The sequence below is a fragment of the Parambassis ranga genome, chromosome 1 (assembly GCF_900634625.1).
Source record: "Parambassis ranga chromosome 1, fParRan2.1, whole genome shotgun sequence".
Lineage (NCBI taxonomy): Eukaryota > Metazoa > Chordata > Actinopteri > Ambassidae > Parambassis > Parambassis ranga.
In genome coordinates, this window is record NC_041022.1 from 24,346,759 (window position 1) to 24,372,753 (window position 25,995).

The window sequence follows — 25,995 nt, forward strand, 5'->3', positions numbered from 1 at the left end:
TTAAAGGCCACAACTTTCCTGAGGACTGTTGCTGACCTGTTCATCCCTGTATGAGCACAGCGTACCATCTTCTGATGGATACTTCCAGCAGGATAACACACCATGCCACAACATACATCATTACATCAGGTATTTGAATTGAAGTGTTTAATGCAGACATTTGCTTAAAGGATTTACTGTACCCAGATGTAACATTCCAGGCCATTTCCAGTGCTGTGTCTAGTTTCAGTTGTAGACAGGGTGTAATAGATTATTATGAGAGGACAAGTGGAACAGCAGCAGTGGAATTTTTTGCACATTAGGGTGTTTTAGTAACTCCAGAGACATGTGTCTGTCAGTCAACCATGGTAAGAAACTGATGATGAAATGCACCATGGGTATTTCTGCCTTTCCACCTGAACATGTGTTGACCATTAAATACATAAAATGGACACGGCATGGTGGCTTGGTGTCTTCCTGCGTGTTTCCTCTGACACATAACTAGAAGCTGAAACAGTTGGCTGAATAGTAGGTGAGGTGTGAAAGTTGCACAGAAAGGCGACTTTATGACTTCCCTTGATGCACCAGATAAGGAAAATATCCAAAGGACTACACGTAGTGCTGCGAACCCAAGCTTCTCAGAGCAACAGATGAGAAATGTGAAACTCTGCCAACAGCCTGATGACTGTGTGTAAACTTTATAGCATATGTACAATACAGGCAGTTTGTTTTTACCAAGTCAATGATATATGTTCCTCTGCTTCTGCAGGGGTTGTATCATATTTATATTTAAATGTACACGTATGCTCTCTATTTACATGTTAGCCGCACTGCGATGGACTGGCGACCTGTCCAGGGTTTAAATGGTAAATGGTCTGTAATTATATAAGGCTTTTCTACGTACTCAAAAAACTTCACTTCTCACTTCACAGTTACCCCTTTCACACACACATTCACACATCCTAAGTTACTCCCAGCAACTTAGGGTTAATTGTCTTGCCCAAGGACACATTGGCCTGTAGACAGGGTGGGGGATCAAAACCACTCTACCACCTGAGCCACAGCTGCACAGTGTACCCCCTTCTAGCCTGTAGATAGCTGGGATAGGCTTCAGCCCCCCGTGGCCCTGTACAGGACAATGTGGGTTAAGAAAATGGACAAATGAATGTCAATTTTCACAGAAGTACACAAAACTACAGTGACCACTTCAGGGTGTTTTTGATTTGTGTTAAGAGTAACTGATTTTTTTGTCAGATCATGAGCTAATGTGACAAGCTGTTCTCATCACTGTCTACCTCTGTACTTGAATTTGGATCAACCAGGAGTTAGACAGATGGACATGGGTGCTGCCAGGTGCTGATCCCAGAGGCACTTTTATTTGTACATTTCCATTACGTATTACATGAGTATTGTGTGAAATAACACATCAATTTGTTGTTGTACTGTACTCAGAATATGAGGATTATAACATTTGTTCTGCAGTCACAGGACCTGGACACCTTGCAGCCATTGAGTGGACCATGAACTCCTCTGTATACCAGAGTATTCTAGAGACAAGTGTGAGAACATCTGTCTGACAGTTAAAGCTTGGTGGATACTGGGTCATACAACAGGACAATGATCCAAAGTACAGCAGCTAATCTACATCAGGACGACAGAAAAATAAAAGATCAAGGTTTTGGAATGGTCTAGTTAAAGTCCAGACATCAACACAACTGAAATACTGTGGTGGGACTTTTGGAGGTCTGTGCATAAGAGAATGACCAAAAACCTCAATGAACTGAAGACATGTTGTAAAGAAGAATGGACCAAAATGAACAGTGGCCAACTAGTCTTCTCTAGGGCCTAGAGATGAGCTGTGGAACATAAAAATGAACATATATCTGTACAGTGTGTTCCTTTATATGCATGAGGCCAAATGGAATGGAAAGCATACACGTGAGTCGTGTCAGAAGCAAAGATAAAAACAGTCTGGGCCCAGTCATTAGACGTTTTTCAGAGCCTTAAGTCTTGATCAGAAGGCTTTGGTGAATCAGTGTTCTGATTTTGAACAAATAACCCATGACACCAATTTTCCTTCATATGACTGCTATATACCTAGAGCCCCGACAAACACAAAACACACCCCGAAGGGAAATTTGTTTCACCTGGTATTATTATAGACTCCATAAGCAGTTCTCAACTTTATATCTTTAAAAAAATCTAAAAGCACACTTAAATGTTCTTGTTAGTCCAGCCTACTTTTAATGCATAGCGTCAGTATTTATCATTTGTTTTGTTTAAATACCAAGCCAAACATAAACAGTCATAAATCTTCCACAAGGAACAGAGCATATAGGTCCCAGGGGATTCACCGTTTCAGGCCCACATAGGGGAGCCGCTCACACTGCCTCTCTGTAAATGGCAAATTCCCCTGAAACTCTTTGTCCCATTTTAGCAACGATGCTTGGATCTCTCTTTCATTTCAAGACAGTGGGAAAAAAAGAGCAACTTACACACATGGCCCCCACATATGTGCACACAAGCACATTTTTCAGCATGTAATCATTTACACACATACACACATATATATATATATATACACACACACAAGCATTCACATCCACATGCAAAGCCAGCCAGTGACCTTACAGGCAATTTGAAGGTTTTTAGCCAAGCCACTGTTAAAAATGATTAGGCACTTGTCCAGGGCGAGGTGATTGCCAGCGAAGGGCTTTCAAGTGGTTAAGGGGTGTGTGAGGTCACAGCGCTTTCAGCCTCTAATGCAGTCTGAAGAGGTCATCCAATAAAATGGCCCTCTCATCCCACCCACGCTAAAACACACAGCACAAGAAAAAGTACAACTTTGCCCTTTGTTTTGACTTTCTTTGAATTGTAGACTGTTACAATACATAGAGAACCCAATGCAGTGCAGCTGTGAAAACATGCCAGTTCAACCTTTTAAGTGATATACACACCTGTCCTGTTCAACTGTTCAAAAATCAGGTCAAATTAGGCACCATGTGATACAGCTACCTGTATGGACGAATGGACACCAACACAGGGTCTGCTAGAGTCATTCAGGCATAATTTTGGACTTATGAAAAGTGATTGTTAATGTCTACAAAGCAGGAGAAGGACATACAAGTTTATCAAAGTGCTCCATGTTTCAAATGAGTCAAACAAAACCAGACTGGCAGAGACAGGAAGAGAAACATGTGGAAGGTTCTGGAAAGAAAACTAGTGAGAGATGAATCTAAAGAGCCGAGAACACCTGCGGAGACACTGGTGAAGGATTTAACCAAGTCTGGAACTGAAGAGTCAGAGAAGACTGGAGTCACTGGAGTCCTGCACAGGAATGGACTGACAGGGAGACCTACAGTAGTCAGCAGCCAAACTTTGTCTGGGTGTTGATTTCTCTTCAATATGACAACAAGCCAAAGCAAACGTCTCTTCTAGTGAAGAACTACCTCCAGGAGAGCAACGTGAACGATACTGACTGACTGCACAAACCCCTGACTTTAGTCTGATGGAAATCTATGGAGCGCACTAAAGGGTCCATGCCAGGAGACTATCAAATCTGGAGGTGCTTTAGAGAAAGACACAAATGACTAGCATCTGAGGGGGCTCATTATTTTGAGTTTGTTATTTTTCTAATGAATGGCATTTTAATAGAGCAGCTAATAATTCCAAATTTCATCAGGACCCTGTAGGGATGCTTACTGTAGATTCCTCTTAAACCTGCTGTAAATAACACCATAAAATAGGATTAGGAGTAGAAGTCAGCCTTGTGCACTTCTTAAACTCAGATTAAGAAGTCCAGGTCAGTCTGTCAGTGTGCACAACGTGGGTCCAGAAATAAAATACTTCAGTCAGCAACTGAGCAGATTGTTATGAAGTACAAAGATGACCTTTTATTTGGCAGTAATGTCTGGTGGAAGGAGTCACCTTGCCAGACCAAAAAATGGCCCCAGAGAATGAATGTGTATGTTTTGGTGACCCTGTGACTTTTTTTCTTTAGAGTCTTACATAAGATGTTGACTGAAAAGGCGAATTTAGTTAAACCTTGATGTTGTCAATAGCAAAGATAAGAAGAAAAAAAGAACACCATTGAACAGACACATCCCAACTCATTCACATTCAGGACTTTATTCCAGGCATACAAAAGTAAGAGTGTATAATGCTTCTTGTGTGTGTGTGTGTGAGGATGTCATTATTGCATTTTGTCCTTATTCTCCTTCTAAATGCATGTCTCTTTATTTTCTGGTGGAGTAGTACTGCTGTTTTAAAACCCAAGTAAACAGAAAACCACTTCACAGACAAAAAGAGAAACAGAGAAGAAGACAGAATAAGTGAGACAGAGAGACAGAGTTTGTGCAAAGGCAGCCAGAGAAACTAGATCTATCCAAACACACCTGGTTGTAATGATTTTCACCACGCCGTCTCTATGTGTGGGTGGTGTGTGTGTGTGTGCTTAAAACAAGTTTAGTCCTGCCTGTGGTTCATCGGTTCTCTAAAGGCTGAAACATAGAAGCACAAGAACACACACACACACACACACAGTATGGTATAGATTAGCAAAGAACAGACTTTCTAAACACACTGATGTAAACAGAACACACGCACATTTCGGAAAGACTGTCCTCTTAATGGCTTAAGAGAGAGTTATGAAGAGAACATTTGTGCATTAGGATATAATGTAAAACACAGTCATGCTGTATAAACATGTCATTTTCACTTAGAGGTAAGGAAAGAGAGATAATGGAAGTCATTATAAACGTACACGTCTTTCTCCTGTGTAAATATACGGCAAGCCATGAGGGATAAAACTCACTTTGTTTACTTTAATACATTAACAGTGGGATTAGTTTTCGATTATGTATTGTAGAAGTTTTAAGTATGTATATTTTAATGCTGACACAAGTGTGTATATTTTAATACTGACACAATAGATGTGTGTGGGCACATCTTTTGTGTGGGCACCCCATATATATATATATATATATATATATGTACAACCAGTTACTTGTGAAATTTTGTTGCAAGTTTATTTTTTATAGTTTTTAAATAACTGTTAGTTATTGATGATGAAGTGATTTTGTGTTATTGAAGTGTTATTGAAGTGATTTTGATAAAATTATGTTTTAAACATAATAAAAAATTTTAGTTCATTTTAGTTTATGATTGTATTTTTGATTTTCTTTTTATTATTTTGTCTTTGAGATCGATATTCTAACAATATTGAAACATAGCCAATGTAGGGATGAATTCTATTTTATTTTATTTTAAAAATGCAACAAGTCAAATTTGTCTTTAACTAAATATATTGTGTACCAGCTGACCTGAATCCATCCATCAATGGTTTTATTTTTCCCAGCTGTCATTGGGTGAGTGTTGGGGTACACCCTGGCCAGGTCACCACTCCATCACACAGCCTACATAGAAAGAACAACAACCACTCACACCTACAGCCAATTTAGGGCTCAAAAATGATCTAATGAGCATATCTTTGGAATACTGGAGGAAGTTGCAGTACCAGGACCAGAAACCAGGAACTTTCTTACTGTGAGTTTGTCTGTGGATGCTCTCATTCATCCAGGTCATAGTCATGTCCAAGCTCAAGACAACTGGACTCAATTTAAACTCTGTTTAGCACAACTGAAGAAGCCGGGGGAGTTGTGAAACATTTTCAAAAAACCTTTAAAAAACTCCTTGAGTCCAGTAGCCTTGATTTAAACTCTTGGACATTCTTACTGTGAGGTGACAGTAACCACTTCACCACTGTGTCACCCCCTGACCTGAACAACACACGCTCTGTACACAACTAACAACTCAGAGCACGCTCCTGCAGCATAATCTTAACCTTTCGGAATAATGTGTTTAGGCATTTAAACATATTGTATTACAGTCTGTAAACCTTAGATCTTGGGTTATAATGGTGCCTTGGTTGCTTTGTGATGCATCTCTACAGCATTCTGGCTCACTGTGCCTGTTGTGAGGCAGCTCTGACACAGCACATGTCCCAGACCTTTGTGTGACCTCAGCTCTTCCTATCTAATATTTACTCCCTGCTCTCTTTTTTCCCTTTCTGTGTCTTCACCCCCCCCCCCCCTCCCAACAGGTCTTTCATATTTCAGTAGGTTTTAGCAGGAATAAACTCTCTGAGGTTAAGTTGCTCTCTTTAAAGGTCTCCAAATGTGCATGCCTGTGTGTGCTTTGAACCAACTGCTGGGTGATGCTGACGTTCTGACCGGTCAGTGCAGCGGGTGTAAGGGGGGGGTATAACACTGTGACCTGTGAGGATTTATTTTAAATCCTGTTACTGCATTTTCACTGCAGGTAGCTAAAATGAATTTCTCTAAATGCTCTGAAGCATAACCATTAAGAAAAGACGTGGAATGAGTGTGGGTTTCCATCCATCTGTCCATCCTACCCATCTGCTTTATTTCATTTACTTCCCAGGTTTAATATATTGTGATCTCAGAGGACACTCCACTGGATTAGTGTAGCTCTTGGAGTGCAGCTTCTATTAAAGTCTGGGTACTTTCTGACACTTTTTAACAGATTCTCTCATTAAACTGTGCACATATTAATCTACTTCTGTGGAATGTTGGCTATTATACTGAGGAAAATCCTGAAGCTTTAAGAAATTAAATATATCACATTAAGCCACCTGGCTTAATTAGAGCAACAATGTATTCTTTCTCTTGAAATTACACCCACATGAGCCCAATTACAAACTTAAATTCAAGCAAATATCTCAATGCTGTATGCTGGCATAAAAGCCCATTTTATAAGGGCAATTAAAGGGAAAATTTCCACCAGTGGCTGTTTTTAAAAGCTCTGCATATTCAAATGTAACACGCTTCATCATGTATGTGTGTGTGTGTGTGTGTGTAAGCTATGCTTGCATTGACGTGTTGACATTTTTGTTGTTTCTATTTATGTGCTGACGACAACCTGACCTAAATCTTACTCTCTGATCGGGTCCCTGTGAGGCTTGTGAAAGTGCACTGTGGGAGAATAAAACCTCTCACTGGCTGACCCTGTCACACCTTTCTGTCACTCCTCAAGCAATAAATTTGTCCAGTGGTGTGTATGCCTGCTTGTATCTTTCCCCAGTGATTTTTTTCTTGTTTTCTTTGTCTAAAAAGTAACCCATGGTCGACTTAAAAGGTTGTACAGTGGTACAACAGTGTGAGCTTTTACAAGGTTTAATACTATTTTGATAAGTGTGTGTGTTTGTGTGTGTGTCGATGTCTGATCGCCTGTTTGACTACTACTGTTTTAAACTACTCTTTATCCATTGTACTTCATACTAAAGGTGTATTTCTGGGGACACAAGTGACCATTATTAGCAGTGATCATAATGTGAGTCACAATGTGTACATCAGTGTACATTTAACGAGTGCAGTGTGTGCAAGTCAGTTGTCATTTGATGTAATCACTTTTAGATATGGCACTTTTGATATTGTCATCGTGGTGATGATGTCATAGAATCTGACAGATAACTGCAGATGATACAGTAGTTGTACAATATCGAAGAGGTTGGCTGTTCAATCCACTGCCCTGGCTTGCAAGTGGATGTGTCCTTGGGTATTACCAGTGATGGATGAAGTACTAAAGCTTGGTACTTAAGTAAAAGTACAAATAACCACCAAAATATATATTTAAGTAAAAGTAAAACTGCTACATCAACAATCCTACTTAACTAAAAGTCTTAAGTACTTACTTTTAAATGTACTTAAAGTATTAAAAGTAAAACAACTCATGCACTGAATACATATATTATTGATTTCCACTGCAAAGGATCTGAACAGGTTAAAATAATCAAAGAAATCATCTTCAAATTAAAATGGACAATGTGTAGTTATTTACATTTACAATACAGAAATATTTGAAATGTATCCACAACCAGCTACGGACATGGTCTGTATATCATCAAGTGAACAGAGAGGCTGCTAATAAAAAAACAGGCATTCACCATTTTTACTGTGTCAGTATTCCTGCTGTAGATTCATGTTATGATTCATGTTAAGAATGTTAAGAAATCCCCCCTCTGTGGGACTAAGAAAGGATTATCTTATCTTATCTTATCTCTTAACCAGACATTAATGGATGGACCTGTGTTAGCAGACAGCAGCTAACTAGTTAGCTGACTGAGCCAGAGCACCGGCATCATGACTGAGGCTCATTATAGAAACACAGCTGGCAGCGTGACACCACCTCCATGCAGAGTCTGACCTCACATCAGTCCAGCACTGTGTTCATCACATGTGACAAGTAACTACAGACACTGTAGAAATGTAGTGGAGGAGAAAGTACAGATAACAGCTGCAGCATGTAATGGAGTCAAAGTATAAAGTATGCACTATGATTCTTACTTAAGTAAAGTATAAATACATATAAGTACAAGTACAAATACTTAGTTACTTTCCACCACTGGGTATTACAGAGTGGTAGCCTCCAGGACTTTTGACTTAAAGCATAATGTGGAAGAGTTAAATTTGCAGTTCATGTTCTAAAAGCGAGTCAATCCCCATAGAATCCCATGTTAAAAGGGTCAACTTTAGTTAAAATTTCCTTATAGTGTCAACTGTAGGGAGTTTGTTTTAATTATATGCAGACTTAAAATTACAAAAAATTACAGGCGATCATCTGCGTATCATCTCAGCACCCCACCCCCCTACCCCCACCCATATTGTCCATATTTGGAGTTTTGGCAGCATGCAAAACTAATGTGGTGATGGTTGGAGTGGGTCGGAGCCTCCTGCTGAGCCTCAAAACAGTTTTTCAGAAATGGGAGATGTCATGGAAGCTTTGTCCAAAGCTAGGTAGAAAAGCCCTACCTACTCAGCACTTGCCATACTGATGGTTCTTTTCATGAATAGCTCCAAAAGCAGTAGCACTGTTTTATTTCCTCAAGCATTCAGTCGATATCACGGCACACCAAATTAAATTAACCATATCTTTACAAGGACAGAAATGTACCTTGATCTTTTATATGATCAATCTGTCATTTCAAAAAGATATGCTGTTATGCAACATTTAAAATTTCATTAAAAAAAAACAGCAAACAGCACAACTGTTATTTGGTCAGGCTATGTCATTACAACCATAGCTCCATTACTATGGAACTGTTTAATCCATATTTTCATGCATAGTTGCAGTTATCTTCATCATCCTAGTTATGATGTTTCAAAATGTCCCAGTATTTCTTACTGTTAGCACGCCTCTCAAAGCTTTTGAGAAATTTAAGTCAGATGTCTCTTCAACCCCAGCATAGCAGCTTCTGCCACGGTAGTTCTCCCATCATGTAACGGCACTGACACAGCACATGTCCCAGACCTTTCCATGACCTCATCTCTCCATATCTAATATTCACTCACTCCTTCTGCATCTTCTCGTCTTTGTGTCTGCTTGCCCTGCCCTCCCTCCCTCCCCCTTTTCCTCCCTGCAGGTCTTTCATATTTCAGTAGGTTTTAGCAAGGATCAACTCTCTGAGGTTAAGTTGTTCCTTTCAAAGGTCTGCTTATGTGTGTGTGTGTGTGTGTGCTCAGTAGACCGGCATGTCCCAGAGGTTAAGTCGAGTGTTTCAGAAATCAGACGGAGAGGTGTTTTACTGCTGTTACAGTCAATGTGTGTGCGTGTTCTCCCCATCAGCAAAGAGATTGTGAGCATAGGAAGAGAAATAGGGTTATTTTTTTCTTGGACATTAAAGTCAGGAGGCTATTTGGAGCTTTTACCTGCTGTGTTTTTTTTAACCCTCTCTTGTTGGCTTCTCTCCTTTCTCACACTGTCACACACCATTTCAGCATACCACCGTGTGATGTTTAAAACCATCTGCGTTGCCAAAGGGAACAGTAAGGTGTCAGGGTTGTAAAGATATCTAAACAGACATGAGGGGAAGATCCTGTTACAGAAGATATATGCTTTCTATTGAGTCTGAAGTTATGAATAATTAGGTGGACGGACACTTGTGCAGGTTGTATTTAAGTCCTGCAACTTTCAGAACACTTTGTACCTGATCCAGCAAGATGAAAATGAAATGTGAGAAAAACATAGGAAGCAAAACATTTCTTTGAAATATACACATTTTCTCTGCTGCCATTATGCCGTGCCGTCATAATACTTTAATCTCTCTAAATAGCATGACACTGAAGGACTTCAGCAAAGCCTTGACATTTCCCTCTAATATTCTGAGTTAAGAAAAATCAATGTCAAATATCAAATTATCATGTTTATTTTACATCTAGGAAGCAGAATTCATTGTTTTTTTGTTTTTTTTTTTCGCAGGAGTTCAACTAGCATATTCAAACCTTTCACCACCAAGCTAATGTTGTCTGGCCTAACCCTTGCATCTAATTAAATTTGATGGCCGTTGTGCACCAAGGCTTTGTGTGGCATTTCTAAACCTGCATGCCGTGCAGCTGGAGCGTTCATGCTTGTTGCTTTAAAGGACACCAAAGAAGGGTGAAGGAAAAGAGCATGTTATTGGCACACAACATCAAAATCGGGGAACAAATTTCTTTACGATTGCAATATGCATTTGTGCTACTTAGTGTCGCTACTAAAATCTCAGTTAGACCTCCACTTTCAAACATTTGATGTTAGCAAGGCGACAATGGCTCGCAAGCACGACGTTACCATCAAGTCATCAAAGAAGTCAAGCCAAGTAGTCACCATTATTTGACGAGTCTACAACTTTTTTGAAAACAAAAGTGTAGTATACAGCTGTATTTCAAACTGCTACTGCCAAATTTAGTATGCAGTAGATGTGAATGGTCACATTGGCTACATATTATTAGCGAATGTTCTTAGAGTGGTCATGGCATGTACACCGAAAATCAGTCAACATTCAGGTATATTTTGTAACATTGTGTATGACATGCTACATTTTAGCAGTGGTTTTGAATACAGCTAGTGTCAGCTGCAGGATGTGAACAAACATACTCGTCACATGTCTGACCTATTGTCAACCTGTCAGAGTATCTTGTGTGACACGGTAGATGTTTTCTGGCAAAACAGGTGTCATTGTTCATTGACACATACCATTATATATGATGCAAAACTAGTTTAAAAAAATGCAACCACCTGTTATTATTCATACCTCTAACCTCGAACCCAACCATATCTTTGCCACATACCTTTTCAATGTCTGTGCCAGATTTCATAGCAATCTATTTCGCAGCTGTTGAGCAGAAATGTAACCAACCTTATGATGTATTTAAATGAAAAGTCATGGAATTATGGTTTTCATTATCCTTCTACTAGCAGAGGCAGACACATCAGGGCTGTGTACAGCTCTTTGACCTGTCACACCATGTGGTTATGTCATTATAGCAACAATATCATCTGCCAGACAAATGGGCCTGCTTGACTATGGGTAATTTAGTAAGGTAGAAACAATGCATATGTCTTCCATATGGTTGCTATGTAAATTTTCTCTGGCTAATGATAAAACCTCTGCATGCATCGTAATCTCGTTATTCACAGCAAGAGGTACATCCAGGCTCTGCATGCTAACATTTACATATTTACTTACAGATACTTCTTCCTGCTGCTGCTGCTGCACAGATGCAAATACCTGGATGCTAATAATGTATATAAAGCGTTTACATACATGGTTGTAATGTGTTATTGATGTGGCCTTGCTTATCATATTTGTACTCTAGGAATTCTATTTTATGATTTAAAAACAAAACATTACAAATGCCTATAGCTGTGCAAGTTATTGGATTGTTGAGCAGAGCTTTGTAATGTACATAGCTCACCACTTACGTTTTCTTTGGTTCTTACTGGCTTTATGTGATGTAGAAGGCAAACAGTGCAGGGATTATTTATCAAAAACCTACCAGCCAGCACTCCATCTCCATCCTTTTAGTCCACATACTCTTGTTTTACTCAAACAATCATTTTCATGTCTTCCATATTGGTGCTGTCTTTCCTTTGTCTCAGTAACCCAACACACACACACACACACAGGTGTCCATTTGGGGAAAAAAAGATTGAGGTGATATATGTTCAAGTGTCTCAAAACTCCCCTATCTGTTCTCTTTCTGCCTCTCAAGCTCAAGCACCTTTGCCTTTTAGTAGCCCATAAATCTTATACTGACTCTAAACTGTATAAATTTACACACACACACTTACACACGTCCACGCACATACAAACATGCTTGCCAATGTATTGTATCATCCTGAAGCTGTCTTCCTGCTGCCTCTCTATCTATGTTGTATTCCTCACTCACACATACACACACATTTTTTACTTGGTGACATCAGCCCCTCATCATTAATTTTAATGACCATCAATATGCCATAATACACCAGAGCATGTATACACACACACATGCACACATCCGCACAGCAACAGGCGCCACAGATCCTGGACAGCAATTATAGCCTGCACTTTGTTTATTATCTGTTACGAGAGACAAGGGACTGTGTGTGTGTGTGTGTGTGTGTGTGTGTGTGTGTGCGCGCAATTTTGATAAGATCAGCCCTGTGTTTCTACCATCCTAGCCACCAGCACCTCTCTTTGTCCTGTTTGACACTCCCCCCATTAAAGACACCCAGACATAAACGGAGAGAGTAACAGGAAAAGGTGGGGTGTTGTTGTGCGTGTGTGTGTGTGTGAAACTAAAAGACGTCTAATGCAACTCAGAGGGAAGGTGCTTCCTTGTAATGATACAGTGTTACTTGTACAAGTCTACAAAGAAACTTTGACTTCATATTAGAATTCTGACTTTTTCTCAGAAAAGTGATGAATTAAATATAATAAAACATTTAAAAACAAACAGCCTGTAAAGATCTAACAGTTCACACACTTATCTCTTTAAACTGGCATATTAACTTACACCATACCCTCACACAGTGCCACTTCGCACCACACATTTTTGCGTGTCAGCTTTGTTTTTATCGAAAGGTAAGCTGCATCGTTCATACAAAGGTGTCAACAAAGTTTGTGTAACAACTCTGACCGCCAGAAGGGGGAGGCACAAGAGTTAAATACTATAGCCTTTAAAATTCACAATGTTACTATACACTGAAAATCCATTCCATTTTTTAGGTGCCTTCCTCCTTTTTATTCCTCTTAACTGCATCTTTCAGTTTTTTTTCAATGAGCCTATCACTACACACTTAGAAAGAAGGAAGCAGGTGGTTAGCAACAGAAAATATGAGACGGAGAACAGAAATCCAGGGGTTACGAGAAGATATGGCAGCAGTCAGAGATTTGAGAGACAGATGGGCAGCAAGATGTCAGCTGTCACTAATGGAATAAATACGCAGCAGAGGGTGAAAAGGAAGACGACTTAACACTGGCTAGAAGCCCATACAGTCAGAGGAAGTCTGCAAGATGCATTGTGAGAAGTAAAGCAAGATGTTAAGGGTAATGGGGAGAAAGACAGAGGATAAGGAATCTAAGAAGAAATAGAAAGAACTGGTAAATGAATGGCGTCCTTTTCCTTTCTCTGTATTTGTTCTTTTTATTCCCTCTCATCTCAATTTCCTCCCTCCAATTTCCTCCTGCTCCTGTCCTGCCTCACCCCTCGCACCTCAGCGTCCACCTGCTTTCATCACCATGGCTACCACACACCAGTGTTTTATGTTGTCATGGCAACCGGGGTCGAGGCTTGGGCCATATTTAACAAGGTGGTGATGGCATAGTCCTCTGATTATTGTCAAGGCATACTGCACAAAGGAATGGTTTTCTTGTACTCTGCATGGTCAGAGAAAAAAATATGGTTCTATGTGTAGTTGCTGTCATATCTCCATCAATCCACTGATGTCTCTCAATCCACTATATCTTGACAGGTTGCTATAAGGTGTTAATAGTTAGTCAGGATCATTAGATGTTTCCAGCACCAACGTGCAACCCTAACTTATCTGTAATGGTGCACACCATTAAAATAGGCTTTAACTAAGGTGACCGTGTCCACAGTTTAATTCAAGGAATTCTTGAAAGCAGGGCAGAAAAGGGCAGCCCGCAGCACCAGGTAATGCTGGCTTCAACAAATTGATGAAAGAGGTGTGCAGTTATGTATGTATATATAGTTGTTAAAATGTGTATATATATATATATATATATATACACATTTTAACAACTGGTGAGGTGATATCTGGGTGGACCAAAGTTCTAGCCAACATCCACCCCTCTACCTCCTCTTGTGGACGTTTTTACAGTACATGTCCATTGTCAGCGCTGTGGTCATATGTGTCACCCCAGCCATCCAGTAAAAGCAGAGGCTAGGATGTGCTGAACCTTATATTTTGTTTGTTTGTACAATCGGTTTCAATCCATCATTGGAATATTGCTTGTTTGGAAAGTTTTTCAAAGTTAAGAATCTAAATTGGGATACATTTAAAGCTGTCTGAAGTGAGGGCCAAAGCAAAACCAGTGAAATGAGGGAAGCTTCAGAATTGCCAGATAATTGCCTGTGGGATCCTTGAAGCACCTGCTTTCATATAGTGCCATGATAAAGATATTGATTACCTAATCAAATATATAACAAGCCTGGTTCTGAAGTTGTCTGAAGTTGGTTTCTGGGTATATTCATTTCCACAAGGTAAAATTGACTGACCCTAGTGTATACAATTTTCTGGTCTTAGACTTATTATGAGCCCGAAACCTCAGCTCTCCCCTCAGCTCTTTGAATGGGAGAAGCAAAGATCATATTCTATCCATCCTATTCTTTTCTTTTCAAAACTTGAGATGACTGCACACGGGAAACAAAAAACCACTCTTCTTAGGTGCTAGTGTAAAAAATAATGAGTAATAATAATGAGAAGATCATATTATGGTGATTTCAACCATTTTTCTCTGGGAAGTTTCCTCATAGCTTTGTACACCTAAAACTTTATCTTGAAGCTCAAGACTATATATTCTAAGTAATCGAGGTTAACTTGTGGACCCAAAACCATTATGGTATGCCTGTCCTCATGGGAGGACACACCAGGGCTTGCACTGCAGACTGTTATTGTGTAGTAGACACCAACTCCAGCTGGTTCCTGTGCAGCTGTGTGCAACAAAAATGTCCCAAGAAGCAATTACTGCCCATGGAGGCCACTAATGGCAACTAGAGCTGGTGATTCCTGATTCACCCAAGTTAAGTGATTCGAATCTCCTTATTGACTCAGGATTCATGAAAGACTCAAGTTCTGCATTAACCTGAATCATATGACTCTCCAGGCTGCTTGTGGCACTAATATATATATATAACACTATCCAGCTGCCTGGCATTTGGTAGATAAATTCACTGCTTAATATTGCAGAAACTTCCTAAATATGCACCGCTGATGCACCGCATCCTGTAGCTTTAAACACAGCAAACACACATTCACAGACTTGTGTCGAGTAGATCAGCGCATGGGCGCCGGGTCAGTAACTCGACAGATTCATGAGAGTCACCAGACACACCACTGACTCACTGACTCTTTCGACACAGGAGATCCAGCATGAATCAGACTCAGTGTTGCCATTAGGTGTCACTGTCGAGTCTCAATCTGCAAATTCAATCTGCACATGCGTAGAGTGGATGAGTCACGCTGCTTGAGTGGCTCAGCAGACCCAAGAATCACTGTAGGAATGAAACATGTGCATTCCTCGCGCACAGTTTATGATAATATTTAGTCTATGGCATAAAAATTCAAACAAGTATTGTCACACAAGCACTCATTTCACATTTAGCCTGTTGCTCCGTGCTACACAGAGCTAATGGAAACACAGGCTCTGCACAGACTCATTTGACTCTTGGAGACTCTAATTCAGTCAGTCGGGCAGACACGGACTGGGTGCTTTTGCTATTTTTTTACATCTTAGCCTATAATTTGTTTTTGGTCAAATTATAACGATTTGAAGATTTTTGATGTTAATTCCAATTGTCTGTGTTTACATTTAACATGATTTTTTGTAAGTGGTTTGCACATTTTGCATTTTAAGTCCATTTGATATTTGTGTAAAACTTTTTGTATGTGGCACTAAGTCATTTAGGCATTGTCACACGGACTCAAAAATCCAGAGCCTCCGCTGATGATAACAGGGTTTTTTTTGGCAATTGAGCAAAAATTTTTGGCAATTGGCAATTGCCAAAAAAAAACAGGTATTTTTGTCACTTGAATCTATTCAAGTGACAAAAATATCTGGATTTACCACCACTAATGGCAAGTGTATCCATTATTCACCCATGGGTGGCACTGCTGCAGCTGTGCAATTATCATAGAGATATTAATATATTAATGTGGCTCAGGTGGTAGAGTGGTTGTCTACTAACCATAAGGTTGGTGGTTTGATCCCCTGCCCTGGCTGCAGGCCAATATGTCCTTGGGCAAGACACTTAACCCTTAGTTGCTCTACTAGTGTGTGAATGTGTGTGCAAGAGCGGTAAATGTGAAGTACTGTAAAGCGCTTAGAGTACCCGAGTAGGTAGAAAAGTGCTATATAAGTACAGACCATTTACCATTAATAATAATTAATATTGATCCATCTGTTCATCATCTTAACCTGCTTTATCCTGTACAAGGGCATTGGGGCACTAGAAGCCTATGAGAGAGTCAAAACCCTTCGTGTGTCAGGACAATGGAGTTTTGTCCCCATATGTAATATGGGGACTTATCACACAGTAAAGGACGCACTGGGACAGCATTGTTTGCTCAGCCTTAAAAATGATTGGCTGCAAATGCTTCTTCAACTTTGACATTTACAAGACCTGCATTCAGATCAAACATCTAAAAATACTACCTGACTCCACAGATCCTGGCAAGCCAATGACATCATTCACACATTCAATTTCTAATAGCACATACCATAGAACAACCTTGTATTTTGCAGAATATGCCACTCTATTTTGACATTACTCTTATTTAGGGCCCGAGCACCGAGTGGTGCGAAGGCCCTATTGTAATTGCTGGTATTATTTAAAATTTGTATTTTGTAAAGGGTAAAAACTGTGTTGGAGGCAGAAGCAGAGGGTGATGTGGGATGACCAGTTCTGATTGTTAGCCTGATAGTTGCAACTGTAAATAATTAAGAATTAAAAGTTCAAGGTCTTCTGATGACAAGATGTACCTGATTTTGGTTGATAGTTCTGGATGAAAGTGCAGCTGTGCAGACTTAGTGACAGACATCTGATGTATTCTCAGATGTAATAACCAGATCTTTTTTTTTATTGTAGTGAAAAGTTGAGTGACAGCTACATCAACCATTAGTTTTAGGAGAGAAGTATAAGTGTATCATTGGCATAATAGTGTCATGACCCTTTCTGAAAACAGCTGAACAAATGAGCCAGGGGGTGCATGTACAAAGGGGGTGAACTGGCCCCAGGACTGACTCCTGAGGGACTTCATGTTTATTTTTTCAAAAAAATATAAAAATATTACTTAAAGGCCTAACCTGTTATTCATCTTGTGTTGTACATAAGAGTCCAATTCCTCCGAAACCTAGGACCGATAAGCTAAATGCAAATTTCTACATCCCCATACTAACATACTAGAAGTGTGTGTGTGTGTGTGTGTGTGCAAGGTTCTTGTCTATTACAAGACAACCTATCAAGCTGTCTCTTGGATCAGAACTATTTCCAGTAACAGTGCCAAATAGTACAATAGTTCATGTCCTGCAGAACCTGAGCAGAGATGTAGTGGTCATTTTAAATCATTTGCTGTTTTTTTTTTTTCTGTGATTTTTGAAAGTAAAGACTTTTTCCCACAAAACCAGTGCTTCGGCTCATGCTGTTAAATCCCACTCAGTCATTGTCTCAGATTGATCCAGCCCATTATATATCAATCGACACATATTTGTTCGACAGCATGTCATTACATAACTCACACTGGTAGGGGCAGCAGTGCTAAATGTCTACTGTATATTTCCCTTGCCGTGCCTGGTCCAGCCTACCCAGGACGCAGTTCTCTCATTAGGCAGCTTTCTGATAAATGCTGATGAGGGATGTAACTGAGGGTAAAGTGGAGTGTAATTGAGGCACAATTAAGACTTAATTCATTTAAAAGCCATGGCTAATGTGATTGTAGAGCGTGTGCTGGTCATACAATATGTCAGGGTATGGATGGACCGGGAATTCTTTGTACTGATGCTGAGGTCTCTGTGCTTTGGTCATATATGATAATGGATGAATATTGATAGATTCCACTTCTGTGGGAATGAAATGTCACTACTCTAGACATTATATTTTAGTTTGAGTGTAAACATGTGTATCTAAACTGTGTTTATGATGTGGATGTCCAATTAAGGTGCTTTAATGGGATTTTGTGCCTTCTGACTCTCAAGTGACAGGTTTCCATAGCTGGTCTGTTTCTTCTTCTTCTTCTCTCTTTTCTAGCACCCATGGATCTAGCTCTGCAGTAGCTCTTTCGTTATTTGCAGCATACCTATACTGTGCTTCAAAGACTGTCTGTATCTGTGTGTGTGTATCTGTCTATGTATGTGTGAGTCCGAATCTTAGATTGCATTTATGAGACCCAGTGAACCATCCACAGGTGGTTAAGAAATTTCCATGGTAACTAGATGCCTCAATCTGCCTGTATTCTTTTTCCAGGGTTGGCTGACATCAGTCTAATTAGGACGTGAGATTTTTCTCCTTAAGAAAACTGAGAATGTTCACATGCTGGAGGGTTAGGGTCCCAATGTGTGATTATGAGATTTAAAAAGTAAAAATTCTCAAGTGTGACAGACTCATGGTGAGGTAAGGTAAATTACTTTCACAAATATATGACAAAGTATACATAAGGGTTAATCTCATAGAAGATACATGTCCTAATTAAAAAAAAGTTTGAATGTAGGTACAATATAAAGCTAGGGATGTCTGTATATATATATATATATATATATATATATATATATATATATATATATATATATATATATATATATATATATATATATATATATGGGTTGTGGATGGGTGAATTGAATCTCGGTGTCATGATATTGGGTTGGGTTGGGTTTGCATTCCTTGATTTTCTGTTGTATTCATTTTGTCTATTTGTACCTTGGTTTATTTTGCCCTGCTTTGGCTCTGCTTCCATTCTTTTTTTCCTTGCGTACCTCTGTTTGTTTTGTTTCCCTCCATGTTGATTACTTTCCCCACCCTGGTTGTTCTCACCTGGCTCATTATCCCCTGTCCTTATCCTTTGTCAGTGTGCCTGTGCCCGTGTTATCATCCTGTGTTGCTTTTTGTGTGTGTTCCTTGTTCATTCCTCTTTTGGATACTTAGATGCTTCTCTCCACAACTGTTCATGTAATTTACTTCACAATGATTTTTTTATATTTCTAAGGATCATGCAATCCTCACTTTGATTTTGCCTTAGATATTTTTGCTAAAAGTAGTTTTCTGTTACACTTTTTTGCAGCATATCTTAAAGGAGGACAGACAGACATATTGCCAGACTAGCAGTTGTTGCTTGATGTTTCCAGTTAGCATAATTCTGCTTTTCAACACTTATGGGAATATTAGCCAGTTTTAGCGGTTAACTACCTATTGTGCTATTTAAAATATAACCATGACAGCTGTGTCAAGGGACAGATTGAGTAAATACAGAATATTCAGTTTGATCATATAGTGACAGATGACCTGGTGAAAAAACTACATCTGTATTTCAACCTACTTAAGCAGTGCTATTAAGATGGTGGTTACAGCTACATAAATATATATTTAAACATCAACTATAAAATACACTAAATAATCCAAACAGAAACTTTAAACAGACTCTGTACTAATATTATTACAATCCAAAGGCTAAAGATATCCTGTTATCTCACAGACATGTAGGAAGTACCTGCTTATAAACATTTTGAAGTAAAAACCTAAGGCAGAAAACATTTGGGGATTACACTTAAAGATACACAGTTCATACACTCATTCTACATAGGAAATTTTGACCATTGTGTGGAAGTAAAGGAAGTTATCCAGGATATAATGGGACATGATAAAATTGTAGTCATGTTTCCCTAAAAATAAACTGGTCCTCTTTTTAAGGTGGAGGCCAGGGACCAACAATCATTTTATAAATACTGTGTTTGGGAGATTAGCCTCAAGGTGCAACAGTTGACCCTCTAAGGCAGTTTTAAGATTAAGGTTTTACGATTAACGAGTTTTAAGACAGGCCAAAGAGAGAGAGAGAGAGAGAGAGAGGCGGCATTCTCCTGCACAGCTTTTTTCAGCTGCCCTTGGAGTTGAAGATGAATTCTACAGTTTGTCATATGACAAGCTCAAAAACCACAATACTAAGAAGGTAATTTTCCTGGTATCTGATTTCCCTGAATTTCACACCAAGAGCAATGACCCTGGAGCATAATTAGCTTGACAGATTAATTATCCAGTTGAAGTGAACAATACACGTTCATTATATTGGCGAAATGTGCTATACGAATTGTGTCATACTTCTATCAACTTTCAAAAGTCTTCCAGCTTACTTTTGATCTTTAAAGGTTCTAAAGTGCTGGCCATTTATTCCAATCATTCTCCAAACCAATTAGTGTATTAGAGTTGCAGTAGTAACAGGTAGTAGAAATGTCTAGACATCCCTGTCCTGATCAGCTTCCGTCAGCAACATCTCATCCCCAGGTGCTCCCAGGCCAGCTGGGGGATCTAATCCCTTCAGCAGGTCTTAGGTGTGCCTCTAAAGCTGGGGACACACTAAACAACTTTCGCAGTCTCAACAGATTTTGAAAAGTCTAGGAGTACACAGTAACAAACTGGCTTAAGCAGGTTTTTGTATGCCGACTGAAAGACACAGGATTTGTCAAACCAACGCAAACTCTCATGGTGGTGAAAGTTCAAAGGGTTGGTGGTGATAATGCATGAATGTGTTATTTGCCAATCGCCAACAAACTCTGTTTTGATATTCCTGCTACCTCCTGTCGTCTTCGACACTATTTCCTGTGTCCCACTCTGTCATTTTCATTGGCTGTTGGCAATACATGTTTGCAGTTAGGCCAGTGATCAGTTTACACTACCTGACCACCTACCAGATTTGGCTGATTTGATTGACTGTGACTGAGTTCCAAAACCATCTCAAATGTCTGCTCTTATTTTGGAGGAGGTACAGCTCTAACTTCCTTGATTTAAAAACTTCTGACCTAATCTCTCATTACCCTAATGTCACGACCAAAGTTGAGGGTAGGGATGTTGACCAACCCCCTCACACTTCACACTATTGCCCAGCACAGCCCATGCATCACTGCTGAGGCTGAACCCAGTCTAAGGTAGCTCCTTTCTCCTTTTAAATTACATCACTCATTATCAAGACCATTACCGTCAAGACAGTGGTGGAATGTATGTACTTCTTTACTGTACTAGAGTAAATGTTTACATATCTATACTTTACTTAAGTAAAAATAATGTGCATACTTTAGACTTTTCCTCCATTACATTTTGCAGCTATTATCTATACTCTCTGCTCCACTACATTTGTACAATGTTTGTTGTCACTCGTTACATTTTTTGAATACAGCTTCACCAAATGTTGCCTCGATCTACACAACAATATGGATTGTGTTGCTATCTCTTTAAACCAATCAGGTGACCCTATCAGCTTCAATGACAGCAGAGCTGGTGTTTGACAGTAGCACAGCAGTAGATAGACTGCCACTGGCCTCCTGTCTTTTACAGCTAAACTTACCATTAAACATGGATCCAGAGTCAGTCTCCACTGAACTGACACACACGTGGATGTATCTAAGAGATATGTTTGAATTTAGAGTTTGGTTAACGATTGGTGGATATACCACAGCATTCTGTGTGTGCCTCAAAGAAAAGAATTGCTGGCAGTGATTTACTTGTAGAGACATCTGTAGAAGCAGAAGTAATACCAGGAGCTATATCTGCACTCTTTATCTAACATCTAGACAACTGACTAGGTGAGTACTTTTACTTTTATTACGTTAAAATTAAGTACCTAAGACTTTCACTTCTACCAGATACCCAAACTCCACCACCTGGGACGGGTCCTTCCTCTCACCTGGAGGGAGTGTACCAGCCTTCTTAATTAATGCTAATACAGATAAGTCATACCCACACATTTTATATAATTAAACTCTAGATTCAGTGTCACACTTCTCTATTTGCTTGTACCTCCCAGGTCTAATAGCACAATAATGTAATGTCGGATTATAATTTTCTGTCAGAAACATAATATGACTAATTCAGCAAGCATTTAGCAGTTAGTCTGCATGAATGTGTTCCACTGGTAAAGGGCTATAGGTGTATTTCAGCAGCAGGCACATGTACTGATTACATACGATTTGGATTTGGGGCAGTTTTTCTATTAAAGTTCACAGACAATGACATTATTGCTCACTAATTGTGTCATTGTGCAACACTTGCTAGATTGCTAGAAGCCCAGTGTACCGATGCTGTGGGGTACTTAATAAAATAATTTCCTTCTGGAAATCTAACTAGATGGCTGGCCAGTCTACACCTTTCCTGCTCAACTCAATAAAAATATAATATGAAATATCAAAATCCTAAATCAATGCTCTACTTATCAGTTTTGTTTTTTTTCCAATAATTTGCAACTACATGTCATGGTGTCTTGTAATAACCTCTGCAACATGAATGGATTGGGTGAACCTTTTCTTCAAATTTTGACACTGACAGGAAATGGGATCATGGCTAACCTCCTGGAATTTTAATCCTATCCCAATAGGGTTGCAGATACAAAGGCATAACACAGAGGTCAAGACATGAGGTGTGCTCGAGCTTATTTGGAGTGCTCCTGAAGGCACTGAACCCTGAAATGAGTAGTTCTAAGTTACAAATGAAACATTTAACTGACACTCTTCAAAGCACTCCACATTACTTCTGACTTACTCCTCATTAATTCTGTGGAATGTAATTGGAATGTAATAATTTGTTCACTTTCACCCCCTCCGCCATTGGCTGGTTTGGAGCGAATGAATGGATCACCCGACTCCCCCTGTTTTAAATCCGCCATGACCAGCTTTAACTGAGGCCATCAGTGTTATTTAACTGGCTGTTTTACCTCACAACAGCACCATTTCCGTTTGATTTATAAGGCACCACAACTTGTTAGCCAGTTTTTCTTTAATAGATAAGGTTTTGATGTCCTGCTGCGGCTTATCCATTAACTGTGTTTACCTGCTCATGACAAGGAAAGGCCTGGCCTACTGTATATGTTCTGCTGTGATTTGTCAAAGCAATTAGACCTTCAATGGAAACATATTTGTCATTTTAAAATGCACAAAGAACAGCAATATGACAGAAGCTTTCTTTCAAGGCAGATTGCTGCAGAGATGCTCGTGCAACTTGTCATTTATGCATAATGCTGGAGAGTGGTGGATGGGTGAACTCTATTGTTACACAGTTGCTGTGGAGCTGTCAAATGCATGTTGCTCAAAACAGATTACAGGCTATTCACCTTAAGTGTTGCTGCAGTCATTTTGGAGTGGCATTTGGAAATCGCTGTGCACTTTTTAAGCCATCTTTTTTTAATCTTGTAACATTTACGGCCTCAAAATTCAGATTGTGTTTGAAGTGAAACATGATTAGGCTGATTAAAGTGTGCAGCACAAACAGACACAAAGGGAGATGAGCATTAAGGAGACACAAACAGGATAGATGTAAATGTTTAAACTGTTGTGTCGAACACAAAGGCATAACCTCATTGTGTCAGAGCTTTGATTGAGTGGAGTGAGGGAGTCATAGATGTTAGAACGGGGTAAAGAAACAGAAAATGATTGATGGTTGTACCCACTGAAGAAGCTGTGTCTTATGAGGGATGAGATTAAAGCATGGAAGTGGAAGAAAAGGAGGAGATTATGGAGGGAAATGATTTCAGATATTAAGATAACCACATGCAAGCTGTACAGACTGTGCGCTGTGTTTAAAACAACCATATTCAGGAACAGATGAGTTCAATAATTACAATCTGTTAAATTAAAATGTGCCCTGAAATAATAATGTTTATGAGCAGAACTTTATCCCATTCACATAAATGCATATAACCAGTTTAATAGGTAAATGTTAGTGTCAGGTCTCGGTGTCAGGTTTCGGTCTGAAGACTTGATTTCTGCAGGACCTGATTGTACCATATGTTCCTAACAGAACACTCCGATCTCTGAGTGCAGGTTTACTTGTAGTTCCTAGGATTCATTAAGTAGAATGGGAGGACGAGCTTTCAGCTACCAGGCACCGCTACTATGGAACCAGTTACCAATCTGGGTCCGAGAGGCAGACACTGCCTCCACCTTTAAGACTAGACTTAAAACTTTTCTGTTTAGTAAGGCATACAGTTATCCTCAAACATAGTGTGTAGGGCTTATAGGTATAGTTACAGTCACCTCAGCCACAGGTATGACAGATGTCATAGGGCCGATGAAATCTTAACTTTTGCTGCTATAGGCCTACACTGTCAGGAGGCACAAACATGATCCACTGAGCAGTTTCCCTCAAATCTTCCTCGTAGTTTTGTGCCTCTCTCTCTCTCTCTTTGCAGGTCTCTCTGCGTCCAGACCTGCATACTGACCTGCAGTCCGGACCCTGAATATTCCAGTGCTCATTGACTACACCAGTCTCTGCTGCTCGTCGTTGTTTCAATTACTGTTAAATTATGTATTACTATTTAGTGACTGACAACATATACATTAGGGAAGAAACCTTAAACAGAACCCGACTACCAGGTCCTGTTCAAGGTCCTGTTCGAGGTTTCTTCCCACTGTTGCTCTTAAGGGGGTTCTGGTTCTGGGTCTCTGTGATCAAACATTACGATTAGAAATTACGATAGGAGTACGCCTCCAAGCCGCAGCCATCCGGCGCCACCACATAAATAAGTAAAGGTGAGACTGTCACCACACACAACAGATTGGCATTGTGGCAGTCTCACCACACAATGCCAATGGGCATCACAGAAATGAAAGCCTTAAGGAAAATAACAAGCAGCCTTCCAGGCACACTAAAGCTGTAAAGAATGTGATCGTTTCAGTGTAACTCCTGTAAAGGCTGAACCTATTCATCACATGAAGTCTGGTTACAGGCACACACAACATGCACAGCTCTTAAAAGCTATTCGATTTGGAAACACACAGCTGTATGAAGGAAGGGCAGTAACCATCTCTTATGATGGCACACAGTTGGCGTATTGGCGTATTGATTTAAGTGGCCACCTAACTTCCCACCACCACATAAACACTTGATGGTCTGAACCTATTCAAACAAGACGTGAAGTTTTGCACCTCTGTTGTGTTGGCCGAGCCTCGCTCTCATGCATGAAGGGGTATTGATTTAACAGCAGAGGCCCCAGTGTGACCATGAATCGGCTCTCTGTGGACATGCTGTACAACCTCCAGCACTCTGACACATGGGAGCTAACAATGCCCACTAGAGCAAAGAAGGAGAAAAGAGAGCCTTTAATATATTTGTCTTCCATCACCTCTACGCTGGTGGATGCTGAATTTGTAGCCTCTCAGGTTGTGCTAGATCAGCATTTTCTTCTTGTTTATGAAATTGGAACATCCTTAGACAATTAACAATGTCAACAGTTGGTTGTTGTGCTATTAAATGTGAGAAGGTAGCCAGGCATGGCAGATGCACTGAAGAGGCCTCCTTGTGCAGGTGAGATTAAAATTAGCAGCATTCTCAGTTTCTGTTACATTAAATGTGATAAATGCATCAAATAAATTACATCTTGATCAATTCAAATCTGGCTTGGTAATAATAAATGAAAAGATAACACATGCTTATACCAGGTGGCTTGACAGCACATCTGGCGAGTTAACTAGCATCATTTAGCCACAGCACACATATGCTTGCTAAAGTCCACAAGAGGAGGTGGAAGGGTAAATGGCAAATGTTCACCCAGGAGGCTGGTCCTGAAGTAAGTGCCTTACCAATGCTACAAATGTTACTGTTGTTTTGTTGGGGTTTAAAAACACAAGTTAAAGTTAGGAGTTGATATGAATAGTTTAGCTATAAGTTTAACTGCTTGGTTAGGGTTAGGAAAAGTTTGTGTTTCACATCTTTGAATATCCCATCGGTGTCAAGAAATTTCAGCTGGCAACTTTTTGTAGTT